The sequence below is a fragment of the Bos indicus genome, chromosome 1 (genome assembly GCF_029378745.1).
Source record: "Bos indicus isolate NIAB-ARS_2022 breed Sahiwal x Tharparkar chromosome 1, NIAB-ARS_B.indTharparkar_mat_pri_1.0, whole genome shotgun sequence".
Lineage (NCBI taxonomy): Eukaryota > Metazoa > Chordata > Mammalia > Artiodactyla > Bovidae > Bos > Bos indicus.
The window spans coordinates 39,226,854-39,249,629 of record NC_091760.1 but is presented as its reverse complement, the minus strand read 5'-3'; positions in this window follow the sequence as shown (position 1 = coordinate 39,249,629).

Genomic DNA, 22,776 nt, shown 5'->3' with positions numbered 1-22,776 from the left:
AATACAGATATATCTATATGAAACATCTTAAACATGTATATTTTGCAGCTCTTGTCACTGAGAGACCCTAGTAGCAATACTCTTTTACTAGTAATGAGAACACCTAACTCCCAGACCTTAGTTTATTAATACTGTCCCCCATCAAAAGAAATCAGGGTTCTTGGAGGGATGATGGACTCCAGGGCTGAGGCAGGGAAGCTACTAGATAATCGTGGATAACACTGTAGTGGCAGAAAGAAAGAAAATGCTGGAAGATAAGGAGAGCAAATTGAAAAACAACTTGGAGAATTTCAATGGCCAAACCTCAGTCAACTTGAACAATAAAATAAGTGATATATTGGATTATAATCCATAGTGATATAAATAAATAAGTGAATAAATGAGAAGGAACAGCTTTTGTTACAGTAAAATTCTAATTAATAAATGTGGAAGGAATTATGAAAATAGAAAAATCACCATTTGGCAAATACCACAGTAATAATTATATCAGGCAAGAGTCACAGATGGATGCTAAAACTAGTAGACAAAAATATGATAAGAAACAGGATATTTCCATAGTTATAAAATGTCTCCTCACAAGATACGTATTAATTACACATGAAAATATAACCTTATAATGGAGAAACCTGGCAGACACCACCTTAGACTGATAAAAATTAAACCAAGTGATAAAAATAAAAACTGCATAATAAGACATCATGACTCAAGATTTGTCCTTGTGCTGTATCTCCTGATACGATACACCGAGAAGGTTACAACATTATTTCAGTGATATTCTTGCTAAAAAATGCATAAATTGAATTTAATCATGAGGAAATATCAGCTAAATCCAAATTGAGTGACATTCTACAAAATAGCTGGTCCATGCTCTCCAAAATGTCAAGGTCATAAAAGACAAACAAAGAGGCATTATAATAGAACTGTGAAGGCTAGCAAAATATAACAACTGAAAGTAAAGAGGGATTCTGCATTGAATCTTGGACTAGAAAATCAGCATGAATGATACAGCTGGCAAAATTCCAAGTTTCTAGATTAATACTATTACTGTATAAATGTTCATATCTTGATGTCATTATTTTTACTGTGATTATACAAAGTTTTAACATTAGGGAAAGTTGGATAAACGGTGTGTAAGAGTTCTCTGCTCTATTTTGGTGCCTTTCAATAATGCAAGATGAAATCACTGCTGACAGTGACTGCAACCATTAAATTAAAGATGCTTGTTCCTTGGAAGGATAGCTATGACAAACTTAGACAGCATATTAAAAAGCAGAGACATCACTTTTCTTACAAAGGTCCATATAGTCAAAGCTATGGTTTTTCCAGTAGTCATGTACAGGTGTGGAGTGTTGGACCATAAAGAAGGCTGAGCACTGGAGAACTGATGGTTTCAAACTGTGGTGCTGGGGAAGACTCTTGAGAGTCCCCTGGATTGCAAGGAGATTAAACCAGTCAATCCTAAAGGAAATCGACCCTGAGTATTCATTTGAAGGACTGATGCTGAAGCTAAAACTCTAATACTTTGGCCACCTGATACAAAGTGTTGATTCATTGGAAAAGACTCTGCTGCTAGGAAGGGTTGAAGGCAAAAGAAGGGAGCTGCAGAGGATGAGAAGGTTATATAGCATCACCAACTCAATGAACATGAATTTGAGACAACTCCGGAAGGTAATGAAGGATAGGGGAGCCTGGTGTGCAGCAATCCATGGGGTTACAAAGAGTCAGACATGACTTAGCGATTGAATAGCAACAAGATATATCTGAAATTAAAACCTAATTTATAATAAATCCACCTTCATCCCTATCTCCATGAGCTTCAGTTGACAATAGTTTAGTGTTATACATTTAACTGTGAAATGAACTGTTCCAATCTTAGTGGCATAAAGCAACAATATTTTTTATTATGTCTCAAGGTTCTGGAGATTTAATTTAGAATTAACTTTTACTTACAAAACATTGCAAAAATAGCTAAAAAGAGCTTTTATATACCATTCACTGAACATCTAATGTTAATCTCATGTAACCATAATGCAAGTAATGACCTCAAAAAAATAAGCACGGATATGCTAATACTATTATTATTAGGTTTCATGTCTCTGGAGGTGATTGAACTGGACTAGATAGTTCTCACACTCAGTCTTTCATGTGGCTAAGATCACACAGTTACAGGAGCTGGAATCACTTGGAGGCTTCAGTTATCCCTCCTCCTACATTTTAGAAAACTCCAATCTACCTGAACTTTCTTAAACATGTGGGTTCTTCATTACGTCTATTCTCTGCTATAATCATTGTTCTCTCTAACAGTTACACTCTTTTAATGGGTTTTTAAAACATTCATCAGATGGAATATTTGTTTTCTCCTTATTCAGTTCAGTTCAGTTCAGTCGCTCAGTCGCATCCGACTCTTTGCAACCCCATGAATCGCAGCACGCCAGGCCTCCCTGTCCATCACCAACTCCCAGAGTTCACTCAGACTCACGTCCATCGAGTCAGTGATGTCATTCAGCCATCTCATCCTCTGTCGTCCCCTTATCCTCCTGCCCCCAATCCCTCCCAGCACAGAGTCTTTTCCAATGAGAAATAATTAAATCAGAAAACTACACCAAAACATTAAATACATTGAATTGAACTAATATTTTTTACAAGTTATTCACAATTTAAAAAAATTCTTAGATATTAAAAAAGGCAGATATTCATCTAACAACAACAACAAAACCCTGTAACAAACGTATAAATTATAAAACTTTAAACATGCTAAAGCCAGGTACAGTGCAACTTGTTCATTGCCGAAAAATCTTAATGTATGCAAAGAATGCTCAAACTACCACACAATTGCACTCATCTCACACACTAGTAAAGTAATGCTCAAAATTCTCCAAGCCAGGCTTCAGCAACACATGAACCGTGAACTTCCTGATGTTCAAGCTGGTTTTAGAAAAGGCAGAGGAACCAGAGATCAAATTGCCGACATCCGCTGGATCATGGAAAAAGCAAGAGAGTTCCAGAAAAACATCTATTTCTGCTTTATTGACTATGTCAAAGCCTTTGTGTGGATCACAATAAATTGTGGAAAATTCTGAAAGAGATGGGAATACCAGACCACCTGACCTGCCTCTTGAGAAATCTGTATGCAGGTCAGGAAGCAACAGTTAGAACTGGACATGGACCAACAAACTGGTTCCAAATAGGAAAAAGAGTACATCAAGGCTGTATATTGTCACCCTGCTTATTTAACGTATATGCAGAGTACATCATGAGAAACACTGGGCTGGAAGAAGCACAAGCTGGAATCAAGATTGCTGGGAGAAATATCAATAACCTCAGATATGCAGATGACACCACCCTTATGGCAGAAAGTGAAGAGGAACTAAAAAGCCTCTTGATGAAAGTCAAAGTGGAGAGTGAAGAAGTTGGCTTAAAGCTCAACATTCAGAAAATGAAGATCATGGCATCCAGTCCCACCACTTCATGGGAAATAGATGGGGAAACAGTGGAAACAGTGTCAGACTTTATTTTTCTGGGCTCCAAAATCACTGCAGATGTGACTGCAGCCATGAAATTAAAAGACGCTTTCTCCTTAGAAGGAAAGTTATGACCAACCTAGATAGCATATTCAAAAGCAGAGACATTACTTTGCCAACAAAGGTCCGTCTAGTCAAGGCTATGGTTTATCCTGTGGTCATGTATGGATGTGAGAGTTGGACTGAGAAGAAGGCTGAGCGCCAAAGAATTGATGCTTTTAAACTGTGGTGTTGGAGAAGACTCTTGAGAGTCCCTTGGACTGCAAGGAGATCCAACCAGTCCATTCTGAAGGAGATCAGCCCTGGGTTTTCTTTGGAAGGAATGATGCTAAAGCTGAAACTCCAGTACTTTGGCCACCTCATGCGAAGAGTTGACTCATTGGAAAAGACTCTGATGCTGGGAGGGATTGGGGGCAGGAGGAGAAGGGGATGACAGAGGCTGAGATGGCTGGATGGCATCACTGACTCGATGGACGTGAGTCTGAGTGAACTCCGGGAGTTGGTGATGGACAGGGAGGCCTGGTGTGCTGCGATTCATGGGGTCGCAAAGAGTCATACATGACTGAGAGACTGAACTGAACTGAAATGAACTGATGTAACAAAGTAAGAAAAATAAATAAATAAAATAATAGCTAAAAGGAGAGACCTTTCTCCTTGGACACCACATAACAATCAACATACAAAAAGAAATAGCATAAACAGGTAAACTCTTAGAAATTTAAGAAAACTCAATTTTCTGGATATCAGCATAATATATAGAATCAATAGCATTTCATAATTCAATAATAACAAAACACATTTTTTTAAAATGTTAAAAATCTCATGAAAATCTTAAGTCTCTAGGACTAAATGTAACAAAATAGAAAAGGTCACCATAAAAATAATACAATCTATGACTACAGGCTTTTTACATGACCTAAATAAATGGAAAAATACACCATATTGATGGATATAAACACTCATAATTATGTCAATTATTCTCTAATTTATATTTAAATTAAATACATCATACAAAATCAACCAATATGTCAAGAGATATAATCTGCCAAAACTCAGAAATAGAAGAAGTAGACAATCAGAACAGACCTGTATCAATTAAAGAAATTGAATCCATACATAATAACCCTTAAATGAGAACACATCTGACTAGATGGGTTCACTGGTGAATTCTATAAAATACTTAAGGAATAAATTGGTATAATTTATCTACAATCTCTGTCAGAAGATAATGAGGTCAGCATTATCCTAATACTAAAACTAGACAAAGATTTTACAGGAAAAAAAATTATAGACCAATATCTCTCATGAACTTAGGTATAAAAGTCCTCAATAAAATATTAACAAATCAAATGTAACAATGTATTAAAAAGAATTATGCATTATAACCAAGTAGGATTTATCTGAGGAATGCAAGACTGATTCAACATTTGAAAGTCTAATGTATATCACATCATCAGACTAAAGAAGAAAAAAGTCACACAATTATGTCAATAGATGCAAGAAAAAAGCATTTAACAAAACTAAACATCCATTCATGAAAGAGAGGGGAACTTTCTTGACAAAAACATCTACTCAAAAACCTACAACTAACAATCAAACTTAACACTGAGAAACTCAGTTTTTCAGATAAGATCAGAAACAAGGTGAGGATGTCCTTTGTCAACACTGCTTTTACCATCATTCTGGAAACCATAGATAACGTAATGACAATAAAAGGAAGTAAAAGATACACATATTGAGAGTGAAGAAATAAAACTGTCCTTATTCACAGATGACATGATGGTCTATGTAGAAAATCTAAGAGAAATGAACAAAAATCTTCTGGAACTAACAAGCTATTATAGCAAGGTTTCAGGATACAAGGTTAATATACAAAAGTCAATCACTTTCCTATATACCAGCAATGAACAAGTAGAATTTGAAATTAAAAACACATTACCATTTATTAGCATCCTCTCCCCCAAAATAGAAAAACTTACACATGAATCTTTAAAAAATGTGTACAAAATATTTACAAGGAAAACTACAAAATGAAAGCTATCAGTGAAGAATTACATAGAGAGATGTGTGCATGTGTGCTAAGTCACTTCAGTCCTATCTGACTCTTTGCAAGCCTATGAACCATAGTCCAGCAGGCTCCTCTGTCCATGGGATTCTCCAGGCAAGAATCCTGGAGTGGGCTGCCATACCCTCCTCCAGGAGATCTTCCCGACCCAGGGATCAAACCCATGTCTCTTCTGTCTCCCGCATTGGCAGGCAGATTCTTTACCACCAGAGTCACCTGAGAAGCCCCCAAATGGAGAGAGAATCCATGTTGATTGACAGGAAGACTCAATATTATCAAGAAGTTATTTCTTCCCAGCTTGATCTATAGATTTAACAGAATCAGAATGCCAGTAAGTTATTTTACACATGTCAACAAAACATAAAGTTTATATGGAGTGGCAAAAGGCTCAGAATAGCCAACTCATTATTGAAAAAGAGAAACAAAGTTGGAGGATTTTTACTACTGGCCACCAAGACTTACTATAAAGCTACAGTAATCAACACCATGCAGTATACTTTAAAGCATAAACAAACAGATCAGCAGAAGAGAACAGAGAGCCCAGAAATAAATCAAAATAAATACCATGAACTGAACTTTGTAAAGGAGCAGAGGAAATACAATAGAACAAGCACAGTCTTTTCAACATACAGTGCTGTAGCAACTGGATGTTTATATACCAAAAGAAAATGACCTAGGAACAGACCTTACACCCTTCACAGATATTAGCTCAACCAAATATTATACACTTTAATCATGAAAAGCGTTATATATTAGGGAGGTCTTCTACATAAGTAAGTGAATTTATTTTTAAGTCCTATGTTTGATGTTCTTTCACATTAACCTATATAACAGATACATTTTTGCAATAACAAAATGGATAATATGGCAGAGATCAAGTTACCAACTACTTTTGAGATTTAGTTCAGTTAAGTCGCTCAGTCGTGTCCAACTGTTTGCGATCTCATGAATCGCAGCACGCCAGGCCTCCCTGTCCATCACCAACTCCCGGAGTTCACTCAGACTCACGTCCATCGAGTCAGTGATGCCATCCAGCCATCTCAGCCTCTGTCATCCCCTTCTCCTCCTGCCCCCAATCCCTCCCAGCATCAGAGTCTTTTCCAATGAGTCAGCTCTTCGCATGAGGTGGCCAAAGTACTGGAGTTTCAGCTTTAGCATCATTCCTTCCAAAGAACACCCAGGGCTGATCTCCTTTAGAATGGACTGGTTGGATCTCCTTGAGATTATGGGCAGCTAATTTTCCCAACAACATATATTTTTTAGATTTCAGTTACAATCTCAAAACAGAGTGTATCACAAAATTTATGAGACGTTCTTAAATTCTAAGCAATGAAGCACCAATAGCATGCTGTCTTATGTTGTCAGTTATTTAACAGCTTCTATGGAAAGAGGATAAAAAAGCACTGATGCTTTAAGAACTTGTGTTCTTCCCATTCCCGTCTTGAGTGATAGACTAAGGGGTTATGTTTACTGTCCCCATGCATTCTGCAAGACTATGGTTGTTGGATTCGATTTCTTTTCTTATGCTTAGTGTAGTGCCTGGTATACAGTGGGAACTTCATAAATATTATAGTAACAGTCTCCACATTTCACAGATGTGAAAGCTGAGGTTCAGAGAGGTGGAGGAGCAGCGGGTACCAGAATGGCTGAGTGGTTAAAGTGTTGGACTTAAGATCCCATGGATTTATATCCTTATGGGTTTGAATACTATTTCTAGTACAAGTTAGCCTGATTTTTCTTTTTTTTTTTTAACAAAGTGCTGTGGAGGAGTGTGTGCAAGGTGGAAAAGCAAATCCTACCCCGGGTGACTTTAACAGTCCCCTTGCCATCTCCCATGTTAAGACATGGAGGGATCCTGAGATCACATTCTCCTGTTAGGCAGCTTTCTATGAAGACTACAGATTTCTTATGTTCCTCAAATGAAAGTGGCTCAAAGAGAGTGACACATAATTAATGGGATGATGTGGTAAAATACCATTTACTGACAGTGATAGCATCCTGATCAAAGAAACTAGTGATGAAATTTCTGTTGTCTTACTTCTCAAAACTGCTAAAAAAAAAAAAAAGGTAATTTTCTATTCCTGTGTAATTAAAATCACTTGAGACCCATTTACACTTAATGTAATCTAATAGCAAAAATAAACATTGCTCCCTACTTGTGTGCTTTAAAGAATTTGCTCTTCAGGAGGATTATAAAACAGACATCTTTCAGATGGTTCTGGGTCAATTAACAGAAAGCAACCTTAACTGTAATTATGGATGTTGAAACGAGGTGTGATTTCCTGACTGCTTCAGCCAAATCTGCTGCAGACCCTTTCTATATAGCACTCCTCGGTTCAGTCTGGTCTAGGTAGACTGGCATACATCGCAGCTTACTGTGGCACAGTGAGGTTCCAACAGAATCTCGTTAGTGCAGTTTCACGCAGTGGGTGGGCATGTGTGTTCTGCATATTAGGAAAGGCTCTTCTTTGCCAGTGCAATAGGTTTTTTTATTCTGAATTCATTTAAAGCCTCAAATGAGGCTACAATGGTAAATATCACGGAGGAAAAAGTTAACAAGGACAGTCCCAGTTCTCAGAATATCTTGGCTTTATCCACCAAATCATTTAGGGAGGTAACTCGCTATACTGTGCTCTGTTTCTGCTGCTTGCTCTCATGACAGAAATTTAGATTAGTAAGGGCCTGGTTATTTTTATTAATGGTTAATTTTTAGTGTTTTACTACTGCTTCTGAATTAAATACAGTAGGAGAAGTGGGATTAATTCTCATTTCTTACTTTATGTATTTTATGGTTTTAATTTTCAAATAGCATGTGCTACCTTAGTAATTTTATATATTTATGAAATATTTTTAAATGATGAATATTATTTCAAATAAGTAAACAAAAGCTATATCTGCTTACTGTTTTTTAAAAATTCAGACAATACCAAAAAACACAAAATAAAAATCTTACCATCTACAGATTGTAATTGAGAATATTAGTATGTACATATTTATTTAATCTAAATTGTAAAAATACTTTTAGCTAATATAGTTTTGTTGTATATTTCTTTCTCTTAATAATACATAATGATCACCTTTCCATATAAATTTATGAATGTCTGCAACATTTTTAATGGCCAGAAAATATTTCATTATGGAGATGCATTAAATATTTTTCACTAATTTCTTAATAATACACAATTTGCTTCCAATTTCTCAACATTATAAACAATGCTACATAATCATTTATATGCTTCTCTGATTAATTCCTTAGGATAAGGAGGTTGAAGAAGATGTAGATTTTAATTGTCTCACTACGTATTGCCAGAGTTTCATTTCAAAGTTTGAATCAGTATGTATTCCTATTCACAATATAGTCAAGTTACCAGTCATTTATATGGTTCTCCAGTTTTCCCATTAAAACAAAAGAAAAAAATTTTAATTAATAATAATAGAAGCTGGAAAAAGCAAGAGTTAGGGTTACTAACATCATAAGCCACCTTGTTCAAATTCTTTCCTTTGAGAGGAAAGAAGGGACTAACTACCATTTGCTGAGTACCTATAACAGATCAGTCACTAAAGTGCTTGACAGAAGGTGTTCCATTCAGTCTGCAATAAAAATCTTAGGAAATAGGCTAATATTATCATCTTCAAGTCATGGAAAAAGCTGAGTTTCATAAAAGTTGAGTATCTTGACCAAGGTTACCTAGATAATGAATTTTGACCCTGGAAAGTACAGACAGCTCTCTCTGGCACCATGTATCTTTTATCATTCAGCTTTGAGGTTCCCCACCAGATTTCCACATGTAAGTGACACATAACCTTGCTAGGGTCCTTATCACGCAAGGTACTATGGAAGAAATACCTGGTTCAAAACTTACTTCTTTTACAGGGAAACACATGGAGCAATTAGTAGGGAAATGAGGACATTGTTTCATGACAGTTTCACATAATTTTCAGCTCAGAGGCCATTCATACTCTGTAAATCTTCTCAAAGTTTCAGACATAAGCTTTCAAATAAGTTTAAAGAAAAGATATTTTCAGCTACACATTTTGCCTTAAAATTTTAAAAAAAGAAACACAACTTTAACTTGCTAATGAGTATGTACCTAGAGAAATAAACAGTCGAGAAAAATAAAAGGCAAAATAAGAGCTTAAAAAGCAATGCAGTACATTGGGGAATATGCACTTAACAAAAGTGACAGTTTCTAATGCATAACTTGCACCCTACATGCCCATATGAACGACAAAATCTCAAGCAATAGACTTAGCTGTCAATGATAATATCTGTTCTCATACTTAGTGTTAATGAAACTGGAGCAGCAGGAGCAGAATGAACATATTTTTGTTAGAAATAAATGGATAGCTTCATTTGTTCCAACTTTTTAGATTCCTTTTGTTGATTACACTTACAAATTTTTTTCATGTTGGAACTTATTCATAAAGTCATCATTTTTAAAAGAGAATTATCCCCTTGTAACACTCAATGCAGTATCATGCTGAAGTGTACAGATTTAGTTAAGTTTCCTACAAAAAATGGTTACTCTTTAACCTGACATGTGAATGAAACAGGCAGAGCAATAGAAAAATTTTGCAAGTTTTTTCCAGCTTTTTTCCCCCTACAGTAAGGCAGCATTGACAAATTCCAAATCTTAAATCAACTGATTATGAATCCCCATCTTTCTTTATTTTAACAATATATTTCCCATTTTTCCTCCAACAAAACAATGTGCTCTTCAAATATATGCAGTACCCTAACTCTTAAAGGAAATTCTGGAAACTCGTAGAATGCTGATCAAGTTTTATATTTCACAACTTCAATTTACAAAATGGCACAATTAAAGTCAGAAAAGAAAGAAACTAGAAAAATCCTAGCTGATTTACATATGGGAGACAGAACTTTTTTTTTTCTTTTTCTGTTTGCACATATAAGACTAAAGAGAAAAATTTAGGAGAAGAAGTGCTGCTGACATTCTCATCTCATCTGATAGATATTTGAAAAGCAAATCATCGTTCTTATTTATCCATGCTATGGGAAATCGGTTTTAACCAGGCTCTGACAAAAGACATCCTCCAGAATCCTGACACTGATGATGGTTATCTTCTGAGACCAAGTTTAAAGTGTTCCCCTCCCTGTTTCTCCCTACCACACACAGAGGGTCCTTCCCCACCACACAGATGGTCCCTCTGTACCATTCTCACAGAAGATCTGTAGAATACCCCATGGCATTCATCCTGTGTTATCACAGCACTCATCTTAATTGAAGCACTTTGTGTATAACATCAATTATTTCAACTCTCTTGAAAGAAATCTCCCCAAATAAACAAACACTTGGGGACTTCCCTTGTGGGCCAGTAGTTAAGACTCCATGCTTCCAATGCACGGGGCCTAGGTTCATTCCCTGGTCAGGGAACTAGATCCCACACGCCATAACTAACACCCAGTGCAACCAAATAAATAAATAAAATTAATATTTGAAAAAGATACCTGAATAAAATAATACTATTTTTACTGAGGAGCAGGAGTTTTGGATTTAGCAATCTGCAGTATGCTGGTTAAAATGAATGACTTCCCTACAGTTACAAAACATTGGCATTCTTTGTGCATTATTAAAATAAAAAAAAATGTATGATCATACTTATCTTATGAATCCCAATTTAAAAAACCACAGATAAGCTCTTTTTAATGTAATTTGTATTGGTCAAACAGCTCCCTTCAATTGTCTTCAACACATTGGGAACATAGTCTTAACCAGCTCGCATATCTGCAGAAGCAGTGTTTCAAAAAGTGAGAATTCTGTAATTCAAAGTACCTGTAAGAAGAAGGATACCTGCTCTCACTGGCAGACAGGGTTCATTAGAAATTTGAGAACTGAGGTCTCTCACTGACTCAATTTAAGCAACTTTTATTTGCGGAGCACTTAGAAAACCCATAAAGAAAGAACAGGTGGCCTTCAGGCTATTCCTAAATTACCCCAGGAGTAACAGGGCTCATTTCTGCTGGGTAGGGAATCCACTTTTCCACTGAGGGGGTCTATTTTTCCCTCTCACTTTTATTCACAGCAGCATGGGTCTACTCTGACTGAGATTCAGGCCTGAGGGCATTTTCAATTAGAGCAGACAGGAACTTTTTAACATTCTTCCAATTCTTGATCCAAATGCCCTAACCCGGGATAGGACAACACACAGATTGGAAGCTCGTGTTCATATACAATCTATATATTCACTTCACCCTTGCTACAGTTATGAAAATGTTAAGATTGGAACATTGAAAATCATGGAGAGTGTACATTTCAAATAATTTGGTTGCTTTCCAGACTATGAACATACAACCAGACCTGACATTAACCTTCAGAGTCATTATGTGGCACACCTTAAACTAATATAATATTGTACATCAACTATACTCCAAGAAATGCATTTCTGATCTTGCATGGAGGGTTAGGAGTAGAGGAGGAGGCTCAGGGATTTCCTAATTCTGGAAAGAGGAGATCTAAGGTTGACTCTATTATGAATAGCTGTCACGTCTTGTAAGTAAGAAGTTCTTTGAAATATTTAAAGTTTACATTCAGTGTTTTATATACTTTAGAAAAGATCGTTTCAAAATATCTACACTATATGTGTGCATATATATATACATATACATGTATATGTATATATATATACATATATATATATATATATATATATATATATATATATATACACTCACCTAGAGCCAGACATCCTGGAATGTGAAGTCAAGTTGGCCTTAGGAAGCATCACTACAAACAAAGCTAGTGGAGATGATGGAATTCCAGTTGAGCTATTTCAAATCCTGAAAGATGATGCTGTGAAAGTGCTGCAATCAATATACCAGCAAATCTGGAAAACTCAGCAGTGGCCACAGGACTGGAAAAGGTCCGTTTTCCTTCCAATCCCAAAGAAAGGCAATGCCAAAGAATGCTCAAATTACCACACAATTGCACTCATCTCACATGCTAGTAAAGTAATGCTCAAAATTCTCCAAGCCAGGCTTCAGCAATACATGAACCGTGAACTTCCTGATGTTCAAGTTGATTTTAGAAAAGGCAGAGGAACCAGAGATCAAATTGCCAACATCCGCTGTATCATCAAAAAAGCAAGAGAGTTCCAGAAAAACATCTATTTCTGCTTTATTGACTATGCCAAAGCCTTTGACTGTGTGGGTCACAATAATCTGTGGAAAATTCTGAAAGAGATGGGAGTACCAGACCACCTGACCTGCCTCTTGAGAAACCTGTATGCAGGTCAGGAAGCAACAGTTAGAACTGGACATGGAACAACAGACTGGTTCCAAATAGGAAAAGGAGTACATCAAGGCTGTATATTGTCACCCTGCTTGTTTAACTTATATGCAGAGTACATCATGAGAAACTCTGGGCTGGAGGAAGCACAAGCTGGAATCAAGATTGCCAGGAGACATATCAATAACCTCATATGCAGATATGCAGATGACACCACCCTTATGGCAGAAAGTGAAGAGAAACTAAAGAGCCTTTTGATGAAAGTGAAAGAGGAGAGTGAAAAAATTGGCTTAAAGCTCAACATTCAGAAAACTAAGACCATGGCATCTGGTCCCATCAGTTCAGTTCAGTTCAGTCACTCAGTAGTGTCTGACTCTTTGCGACTCCATGAACCACAGCATGCCAGGCCTCCCTGTTCATCACCAACTCCCGGAGTCCACCCAAATCCAACTGAACTGAACTGAATGTAGATATTTTGAAATATCTGTGCATATATATATAATTTAACAAATATAAAGAGCAAACACATAGGGCTTACACAATCCTAGGCACTAAGTGCTTTACATATATTAAACTCCCTTAATCCTCACAACCCTATAAAGTGGCTACTGTTATCATACTATTGACAGATTGAACTGAGAGGTTAAGTAACTGACCCAAGGTCACACAGCTAGTAAATTAGTGGTAAAACTTGGTCCAGACCCAGGCATTCTTGCTCCAGAGTACATGCTCTTAACCACCATATTACACAACCTCTTTCAGTTTTCAGGAAACAAATTTTTTTTAAACCTACATACAGAGACATTAGCTTGCTTTACTCTCAGTTACACAATCTCTCCCTCCCTCCACCTCCAAGTTCCCTGACAAGGTTTATCCTTAAGGTACATAATTTAAATTTTTATTTTCTCAGAGATGATTTTGCATATAGCATTAAGTTCTTTGAAATTCCCTGATAAATGCACATAAAACTTTGAACCAATATTTGATACACCGGCAAGCTGAGCCAAAGCAGTTTCTATCACTACAAAAGGCAAAGTTTCAATGGCCCAATGATTCTTTGTTTATGTATTTGTTTCATTATTTATTTATAACATATGATCTTTTGAGTTAATCTTAAAGATGAAAAGTCTCATAGAGAGAGGAGAAGCGAACAGATGGCATAATTCCAGGAAAGGCTAGGAATCTTGGTATGCTCTCTGCATAGCAATTTAGAGTAAAATTCACATCAAAACTGAAGCAGGCTCTCTGTTGTCTGGGTTAGAGATTACAGAAAAAGCATAAGGATCACCAATAAGCATATCATCTCTGACTCCAGTGATGTTCCCACACCCTCTAATTGGTGCTATTCTGTACTAATCAATATATTACAAGCACCTAATAGGCACTCCTGCAAATTCTAGGGAAACAAACTCACCCTGCAGAAAGCCCTGAATATTCATACCCAAGTGCAAATGTTAATTCATGCAATGCTTGCGTTAAACTGGTCTAATTATCTACTGAAGGAATCTATTAAAGGCCTGCTGTCAATCCTACAGATTGGGTTCAGCAAAGTGAAACTGAATTGCATGTCTTTTCAGCTAATTACAAAACTCTGCCTGACATGCTTTAAGAATGGTCAAAAAAAAAAAAAAAAGTACACATGGACAGCACACAGCTAGCTCCTCAACATACACGAAGTGTCCTCTTGTCAATCAAGCAAAGATAGGACATGATGACACAGGAAGAGAGGCACAGCCTAAGAGGCCGTGTACCTTTCTATTACATCTCTCATGGTCCTAGGAGGAAAGTGGCATGTTACAAATAGCCATTTTAAAAAATCTCAAGCTGCATATAATTGGTTTTTCATTGAATAGTTTGAGACAATAACCAGTAGCTTTTAGATTTTGGGCTTCCCTGGTGGCTCAGTGGTAAAGAACCTCCTGCCAATGCCAGAAATGCAGGAAACGCAGGTTCGATCCTGGATCGGGAAGACCCCCTGGAAGAGGAAATGATAACCCACTCCAGTATTCTTGTCTGGGAAATTCCGTGAACTGAAGAGCCTGGTGGGTTTCAGTGCATGGGGGTTGCAGAGTTGGACACAACTGAATGTGAGCACACACACACAGACACACTTTAACTTAAGATATTCCTCAATGGTTATGTTGAATATTATTACACATTTAAGCAAAAAATTCTGGTTTTGGAATTCTTTTTATTCTTTTGTCTCTTATATTAACCTAAAAGTCAAGAGGGAAGTAGGACTCTTCCCTTCTGCTCTCTCTACTTTCTCTTCAGCTTAACTCAATATTGTTTTTACTAAAATGGAAAAATTATTTATAGGGATTAGGAAATACATTAATATGTGAAGCACAAGGGTAGATTCATCTAGTTTTTGATGTTGTATGTTCTTTTTCATTTCTCTGAGATCATAATACATCCACAGATATCACATGATATGAGCTGTATGTTTAGCAAAGCTGTCCTGTAGCTTAAGTATTTAATGGTCTCATTTCTGGCAGGGGATGACATGCTGTGAAGTAGTCATAAATTATAGGCTGATTAAAAAATATACACACACATTAAAGTCTGTATGTTGTCTAACACTAAACTTATTAACTTTAGCCTGCATTCCTAAATGCTGATATGAATTGGTGCCAAGAGGGCTTTAAGGATGGAGAAAAAAAGAGCAGGAAGGTAAACAAAGAGGAGAAACAGAGTTAAGAAAACTAAAGCAAAAAGTAGCAACAAAATGACACTGAATCTGTATCAGGGAAGTATATCAGAATCTCTTTAAACTGTAATGAAAAATGCAGGAATGCAAAAGCAAAAGTTAAATAAGGTCATTCATAAGAGAGTATCTGTGGCATATTTCCAACCTACTGTGGAAATAAAATTCATGAATAATATTAAAGGTATTTACATGATCCACTGTTCTCCTGAATAGTGTTTGCCTAATGTAATAGGAGATCCAACCAGCCCATTCTGAAGGAAATCAGCCCTGGGATTTCTTTGGAAGGAATGATGCTAAAGCTGAAACTCCAGTACTTTGGCCATCTCATGCGAAGAGTTGACTCGTTGGAAAAGTCTCTGATGCTGGGAGGAAATGAGGGCAGGAGGAGAAGGGGACGACAGAGGATGAGATGGCTGGATGGCATCACTGACTTGATGGACGTGAGTCTGAGTGAACTCCAGGAGTTGGTGATGGACAGGGAGGCCTGGCATGCTGTGATTCATGGGGTCGCAAAGAGTCGGACACGACTGAGCAACTGATCTGATCTGATCTGATCTGATCTGAATATAATAGGATCATCGAAAAAGCAAGAGAGTTCCAGAAAAACATCTATTTCTGCTTTATTGACTATGCCAAAGCATTTGACTGTGTGGATCACAATAAACTGTGGAAAATTCTGAAAGAGATGGGAATACCAGACCACCTGACCTGCCTCTTGAGAAACCTGTATGCAGGTCAGGAAGCAACAGTTAGAACTGGACATGGAACAACAGACTGGTTCCAAATAGGAAAAGGAGTATGTCAAGGCTGTATATTGTCACCCTGCTTATTTAACGTATATGCAGAGTACATCATGAGAAACTCTGGGCTGGAAGAAGCACATGCTGGAATCAAGATTTCTGGGAGAAATATCAATAACCTCAGATATGCAGATAACACCACCCTTATGGCAGAAAGTGAAGAGGAACTCAAAAGCCTCTTGATGAAAGTGAAAGTGGAGAGTGAAAAAGTTGGCTTAAAGCTCAACATTCAGAAACTAAGATCATGGCGTCCAGTCCCATCACTTCATGGCAAATAGATGGGGAAACAGTGGCTGACTTTATTTTTCTGGGCTCCAAAATCACTGCAGAGGTGACTGCACCCATGAAATTAAAAGAGTCTTGCTCCTTGGAAGGAAAGTTATGACCAACCTAGATGGCATATTGAAAAGCAGAGACATTACTTTGCCAACAAAGGTCTGTGTAGTCAAGGCTATGGTTTATCCAGTAGTCATGTATGGATGTGAGAGTTGAACTATAAAGAAAGCTGAGCACCGAAGAATTGATGCTTTTGAACTGTGGTGTTGGAGAAGACTCTTGAGAGTCCCTTGGACTGCAAGGAGATCCAACCAGTCCATTCTGAAGGGGATCAGTCCTGGGTGTTCACTGGAAGGACTGATGTTGAAGCTGAAACTCCAATAGTTTGGCCACCTGATGCAAAGAGCTGACTCATTTGAAAAGACCCTGATGCTGGGAAAGATTGAGGGCAGGAGGAGAAGGGGACGACAGAGGATGAGATGGCTGGATGGCATCACCGACTCGATGGACATGGGTTTGGGTGGACTCCGGGAATTGGTGATGGACAGGGAGGCCTGGCGTGCTGTGGTTTATGGGGTTGCAAAGAGTCGGACACAACTGAGCAACTGAACTGAATTGAACTGAATGTAATAACATCTGGACTGCTTGAGCAAAACACAAAGTTGCAGTTGTAAGAGTTAAGGCTGACTGCACATGCTATTAAAAAAAGAAAGTGAACTTCTTTGAATACAATTGTATACATCAATATTATCACATTATTCCATTTATGCTATAGATTATTATGATTAAATTAAAACTGTAGTAATTATACTACCCATGTTAGAGATTCTAACCTCTTTTTTTTTTTAATATTTCTTGGTGTTTGTTTCATTTAAAACAAAGTCTTAACATTCAAATTTAATTTAAACAATCCATATCTTTCCTTATAAAGCAAAGAGAATATGAGAAAATATACCCTATCCTTAAAAAAGAGAATTTCTTTAATAAACTAAAATCTAACTAAAATCCCTCATCTCTCCAATTTTTCTGAGGTTACTTTTTTAAAACATACATATCTATCTCATTTCCTTCCAACTCGTCAAAGTTGACAGAATTACATTTACAAATGCAAAAAGCAAATACAGCTGAAAAGCTTTCCTCTTTTTTTCTTTTCTGTTTTTCATCTTCTCAGTGAATATATTTAAATAAAATATCCCTGGAAAATATGAGTTTAAAAAAACTCCTTTATTAATATTGGAGTTTTCTAGCAGTAACATTCTCTCAAATTCTATGAGTGCAAATAGCTGGTCTTTATACTTTACCTCTACTTTACTTTTTAATCTGGAGCTTATGTCCAGATAGTTAAGGCCTCCTGAGACGATTTTACATGCTTTTCTGAAAGATTTGTTTCACCCTTTATTAACATGCTTAACTTGGTTCGCCTAAGGCAAGTGTTTGATAGTTTGTTTTTGTTTTTTTTTTTTTTACCACCCTTTCAATCTTCTCCCCAGCATAGGATTAAATGGGTTAACTGGGCTAGTTTAACTTGACTGGGCATAGGACAGCACCTCTGGCCTCTTCTACTTCCCTTCCTGGTAGATCCGGTTTCGTTTGTTTTTCTAAAGCCAGCATTTTAACTATCTGAAAGAAATCAATTCTTATATCTTCTCAGAATCACCAGGTAGCGGTTAGTGAGTCAAGTTTAATGTATTTCAACTCTTTTCTCCATCAAACAGGGAAGTAAATCAGCTATCCAAATAATACAGGGAAAGCACTTTAAGTTACAGCGTATTCATGTTCCTTCTAAGCCAAATAGATGTGAAAGGACATCTCAACATGACACTGCTCTCTGCTCTTTATTGCAGATTCATGTAAACGAATCAGTGAGTAACACTTGACTCAGCAAATGTTTCTGATAGTCTGTTCTGTACAGTGTGCTGTGCTATGTGCCATGGAGATGAGGCGATGAATTAAGCGTGTGCCTTGTCTTCAAGGAGCTCACAGAAACCTAGACGTTTATCTTTTCATCTTATGCATCACAGTAGTTATGAAATATATACAGAAATAAGATAACTGTGTAAAATAATTGACAAGCAAAAATCTCTGTATAAGCATTCATTCTATCAGATGCTGAATCTGCAGAGATAGAAACAGTGGTAGCTGCTGCTGCTGCTAAGTCACTTCAGTCGTGTCTGACTCTGTGCGACCCCATAGATGGCAGCCCACCAGGCTCCTCTGTCCCTAGGATTCTCCAGGCAAGAATAATGGAGTGGGTTGCTGCTGCTGAAGAAGGTGGACGTGCTGGTGTCTGAGCGGATGGGCACCTGCCTGCTGAAATTTCACTTGGAGATGTTGGCAGACCAGCCGCGAACAACTAAGTACCATAGCGTTATCCTGCAGAATAAAGAATCCCTTTGACGAGATCACCCAGGAAGCTGGAGAATTTATGATCACGTTCCCATATGGCTACCATGCTGGTTTTAATCATGGTTTCAACTGTGAAGAATCTACAAATTTTGCTACTGTCAGATGGATTGGCTATGGGAAAGTCACTAAATTGGTATGCAATACCCCCGGAACATGGAAAACAACTGGAAAGACTAGCTCAAGGTTTTTTCCCAAGCAGTTACAGAATGAACTCCAAGTCTTGGCAACCTTTGAAAAAATCCCATTTGAGAGAGCTTTCAGGAGGCCAAATGCTGACTTCACAACCAACAACATCACAACCCATTACTGGAATGCTGTCAGTCACCGGGCCCCTGCCATCATCTATGACTTCTATCTTCATCTCACAGGAAGGAAGCCCAGACCTAAGTCAACATTGGTCTACCACTGTACATCTGGCAACCTCAATCCCTGTAACTGGGGCAAATGGGTCTCGCTCACTGAAGCTTGGCCTCCCCATGTCATTCATTCGCCAACGCCATCCCTCCCGAGGGTACCCCTGGATCCTGCTGGGGCTGGACCCTGGCAGGTTGCCATTTCCTTCTCCAGTGCATGAAAGTGATAAGTGAAAGTGAAGCTATTCAGTTGTGTCCGACTCTTCAAGACCCCATGGACTATAGCCTACCAGGCTCCTCCATCCATGGGATTCTCCAGGCAAGAACACCAGAGTGGGTCGCCACTGCCTTCTCTGAAATAGTGGTAGATTGATTGCCAAAATGTCCCCAACTCCTCAGCCCCTGTTCATTCCCTGTACAGCATGCTCAGCTCCTCCCTTACAAAGGTAGAACACTTTCTCTACCCCCTGAATCTAGACTGACCTTACAGCTTGCTTTGATCAACAGGAAGAGCCAAAAGAGTCCACACACCAGATGTGAGCTTAGGTTTCAAGACTTTGATCTCTTCAGCTCTCTCCCTTGGAACCTTGCCACCAGCATGTGAACAAGTTTGAATTAGATGGCTAGGTTGTGAGATATATCTGGCTTAGTCACCTCCATCACCTCAACTAGCAAACAGCACACAAACACACACGAATAAGGCCATTCGAGATGAGGAGGCCTCTAGCTGATCTGCCAGGTTTCCACAGATGTGTGAGCCAGTCCAGCTGAGATCAGTTGAGCTTAATACGATCAGCAGAACAATCTAGGTGACTTAGACGCATGAGCAATAAAGTAGTTTACTGTTTTGAGCCACTAAACTTGAGATGGTTTACCCACAGTTATAAGGCATTGCTGCTGCTGCTGCTGCTAAGTCACTTCAGTCGTGTCCGACTCTGTGCGACCCCATAGATGGCAGCCCACCAGGCTCCCCCGTCCCTGGGATTCTCCAGGCAAGAATACTGGAGTGGGTTGCCATTTCCTTCTCCAATGCATGAAAGTGAAAAGTGAAAGTGAAGTCGCTCAGTCATGTCTGACTCTTAGTGACCCCATGGACTGCAGCCTACCAGGCTCCTCTGTCTATGGGATCTTCCAGGCAAGAGTACTGGAGTGGGGTGCCACTGCCTTCTCTGAAGGCATTGCTATGATGATATATAATTGATACCGGATTGTGGGCATAGCATTTGCAAATGCATGGGGAACCATGGCTTTCTCTACTAGGATCATGCTACTGTATCTGTATAACTTGAGCTGTATATATATTTCAGTGTTAAAAATAAATGAAATCTCATGAAAAGAAATGTAAGTTCTATAAGGGTATATATATATATATATATATATATATATATATATATTTCTTTTTTTTCTATTTTGTTCACTGATGTAAGCCAAGCATCAGAAACAATGACTCGTACAGAGTAGATAGTTAATTGTTTTGTTGTTGTTGACAAAATAAATGCATTTAACCAAACATTTGTTTGATTATCTCTGGATCCAGAGTTAAAGCCTTAGAAAAGGCATCAAGTTGGATTCCAAGGAAGTGAGTAGAGTCCAGGAGGAAGGCAATGGCACCCCACTCCAGTACTCGTGCCTGGAAAATCCCATGGATGGAGGAGCCTGGTAGGCTGCAGTCCATGGGGTCACTAAGAGTCAGACATGACTGAGCGACTTCACTTTCACTTTTCACTTTCATGCATTGGAAAAGGAAATGGCAACCCACTCCAGTATTCTTGCCTGGAGAATCCCAGGGACGGAGGACCCTAGTTGGCTGCCATCTATGGGGTCGCACAGAGTCGGACACAACTGAAGCGACTTAGCAGCAGCACCACCAGTGTTACTCCAGATATGCTATGATGAGATCTTAACTGGAATGGTGATAGCAAGAACAGAAGAGGAAGTACAGACCAATATGGTTCCATTAAATGGGCTGGGCTTGCCCCCAGAATATATTTACTCATGCTCTAGAATCTTTTCATCTATCCATTTCAAAATATCAATAAAACCTGATAGTGTTTCTAACTTCAAGTACTTAAGAAAACATTTCAGCCATCTCCCTCTCGGTATTATGACCCAATTTGACAGTGCTCTGATAAATACAGACAGGGAATGAGAAGATAGCAAAGTGGTAACATGGTGAGGTTTAGAGTTTAGAAAGACTGTCCTAAATATACTGTGGTGGTTAATGGAGAGGAGCAGTAATGAAGTCAAGGAGAGCACTTGGGAGACTACTATACTGGTCTCAGTGAGAAACAGTGGATGAACAAATGTGGGAGTACTGGAGATGTATGTAAATAGATTTGGTATTTTGGAAAGAAAATATGAGGGAGTAAGGAGTAGATAAGTAACATTCTGACTTTGGCAACTTGTGGGTGGAAGTGCCAAGCATAAAGCTAAAAGCTATTGGAAGGGCAGCAGGCTAGAGGTAAGATAGTAACTTCACTCTTTGACGTGCTATGTTTGAGATCATTTGAATCCTGAAATAAAGACGTACAAAGAGAAGCCATCAATTTATTTAGCATTTTGTCTGGTCTTGTGTAATGCCTGGACCACAATAAGTCACTTGTGAATGAATGAACAAAAGAAGCTCAGAACACAGATCTGGACGTAGATCTTGAAAAGTGAATTAATACTATATACCCAGGAGAATATGTGCTGGGAATAAATTAGATCAGTTCTGCTCAAAGTGTGCACTGCACACACAGCTGGTCCTCAAAATGTTATCTGTCCTCAACGGAATAAGTACAGATACTAAAAGTAAGTATTTGGAAAATTTTATAGCAATGTAGCAGTAATTTTGCATCTTTTTTTTAATCAAATATGAGGAAATTAGACTCATTTTATATGCTTTTATTTCTTCTTCTTCTTTTTTTTTTTTTTTTAGTTGTTTGGGTTTTGCTTTGATCTTTCACTTTTAGAAAAGTTTGTAGTGGATTGGAAATGTCAAAGCATGCAAACAACCAAACAAAAATCTTAAGCATCAAATTAGACCATTTAAAGACAATGTTTATCGCATTTCCTCTTTGACTTATTCTCATCTCTTACATTCCTTCTTACCTGTTTTGCTAAACCCAACATTATTCCCTTCCTAGGGATCTCAATAGTAAATTAAATCTTCTTTTGTGTATTTTGTATGTTTATCCAACTTGACAGTAAAATTTTCCTGTAGCATGGATAAAAGCCATTTCTTTTCCTCCCATGAGTACTGTATAAACAGCAACATGGTAAGCAAAATTCTAAGTATCCCTCTGGTGTTATCTCTCTCCTTTGAGTGTGGGCAGGACCTATGATTTGCCTCTAGCCAAAAGAATATGGTAAGAGTGATTGGATGTCACTTTCTTGATTGAGATAGACAGATAATA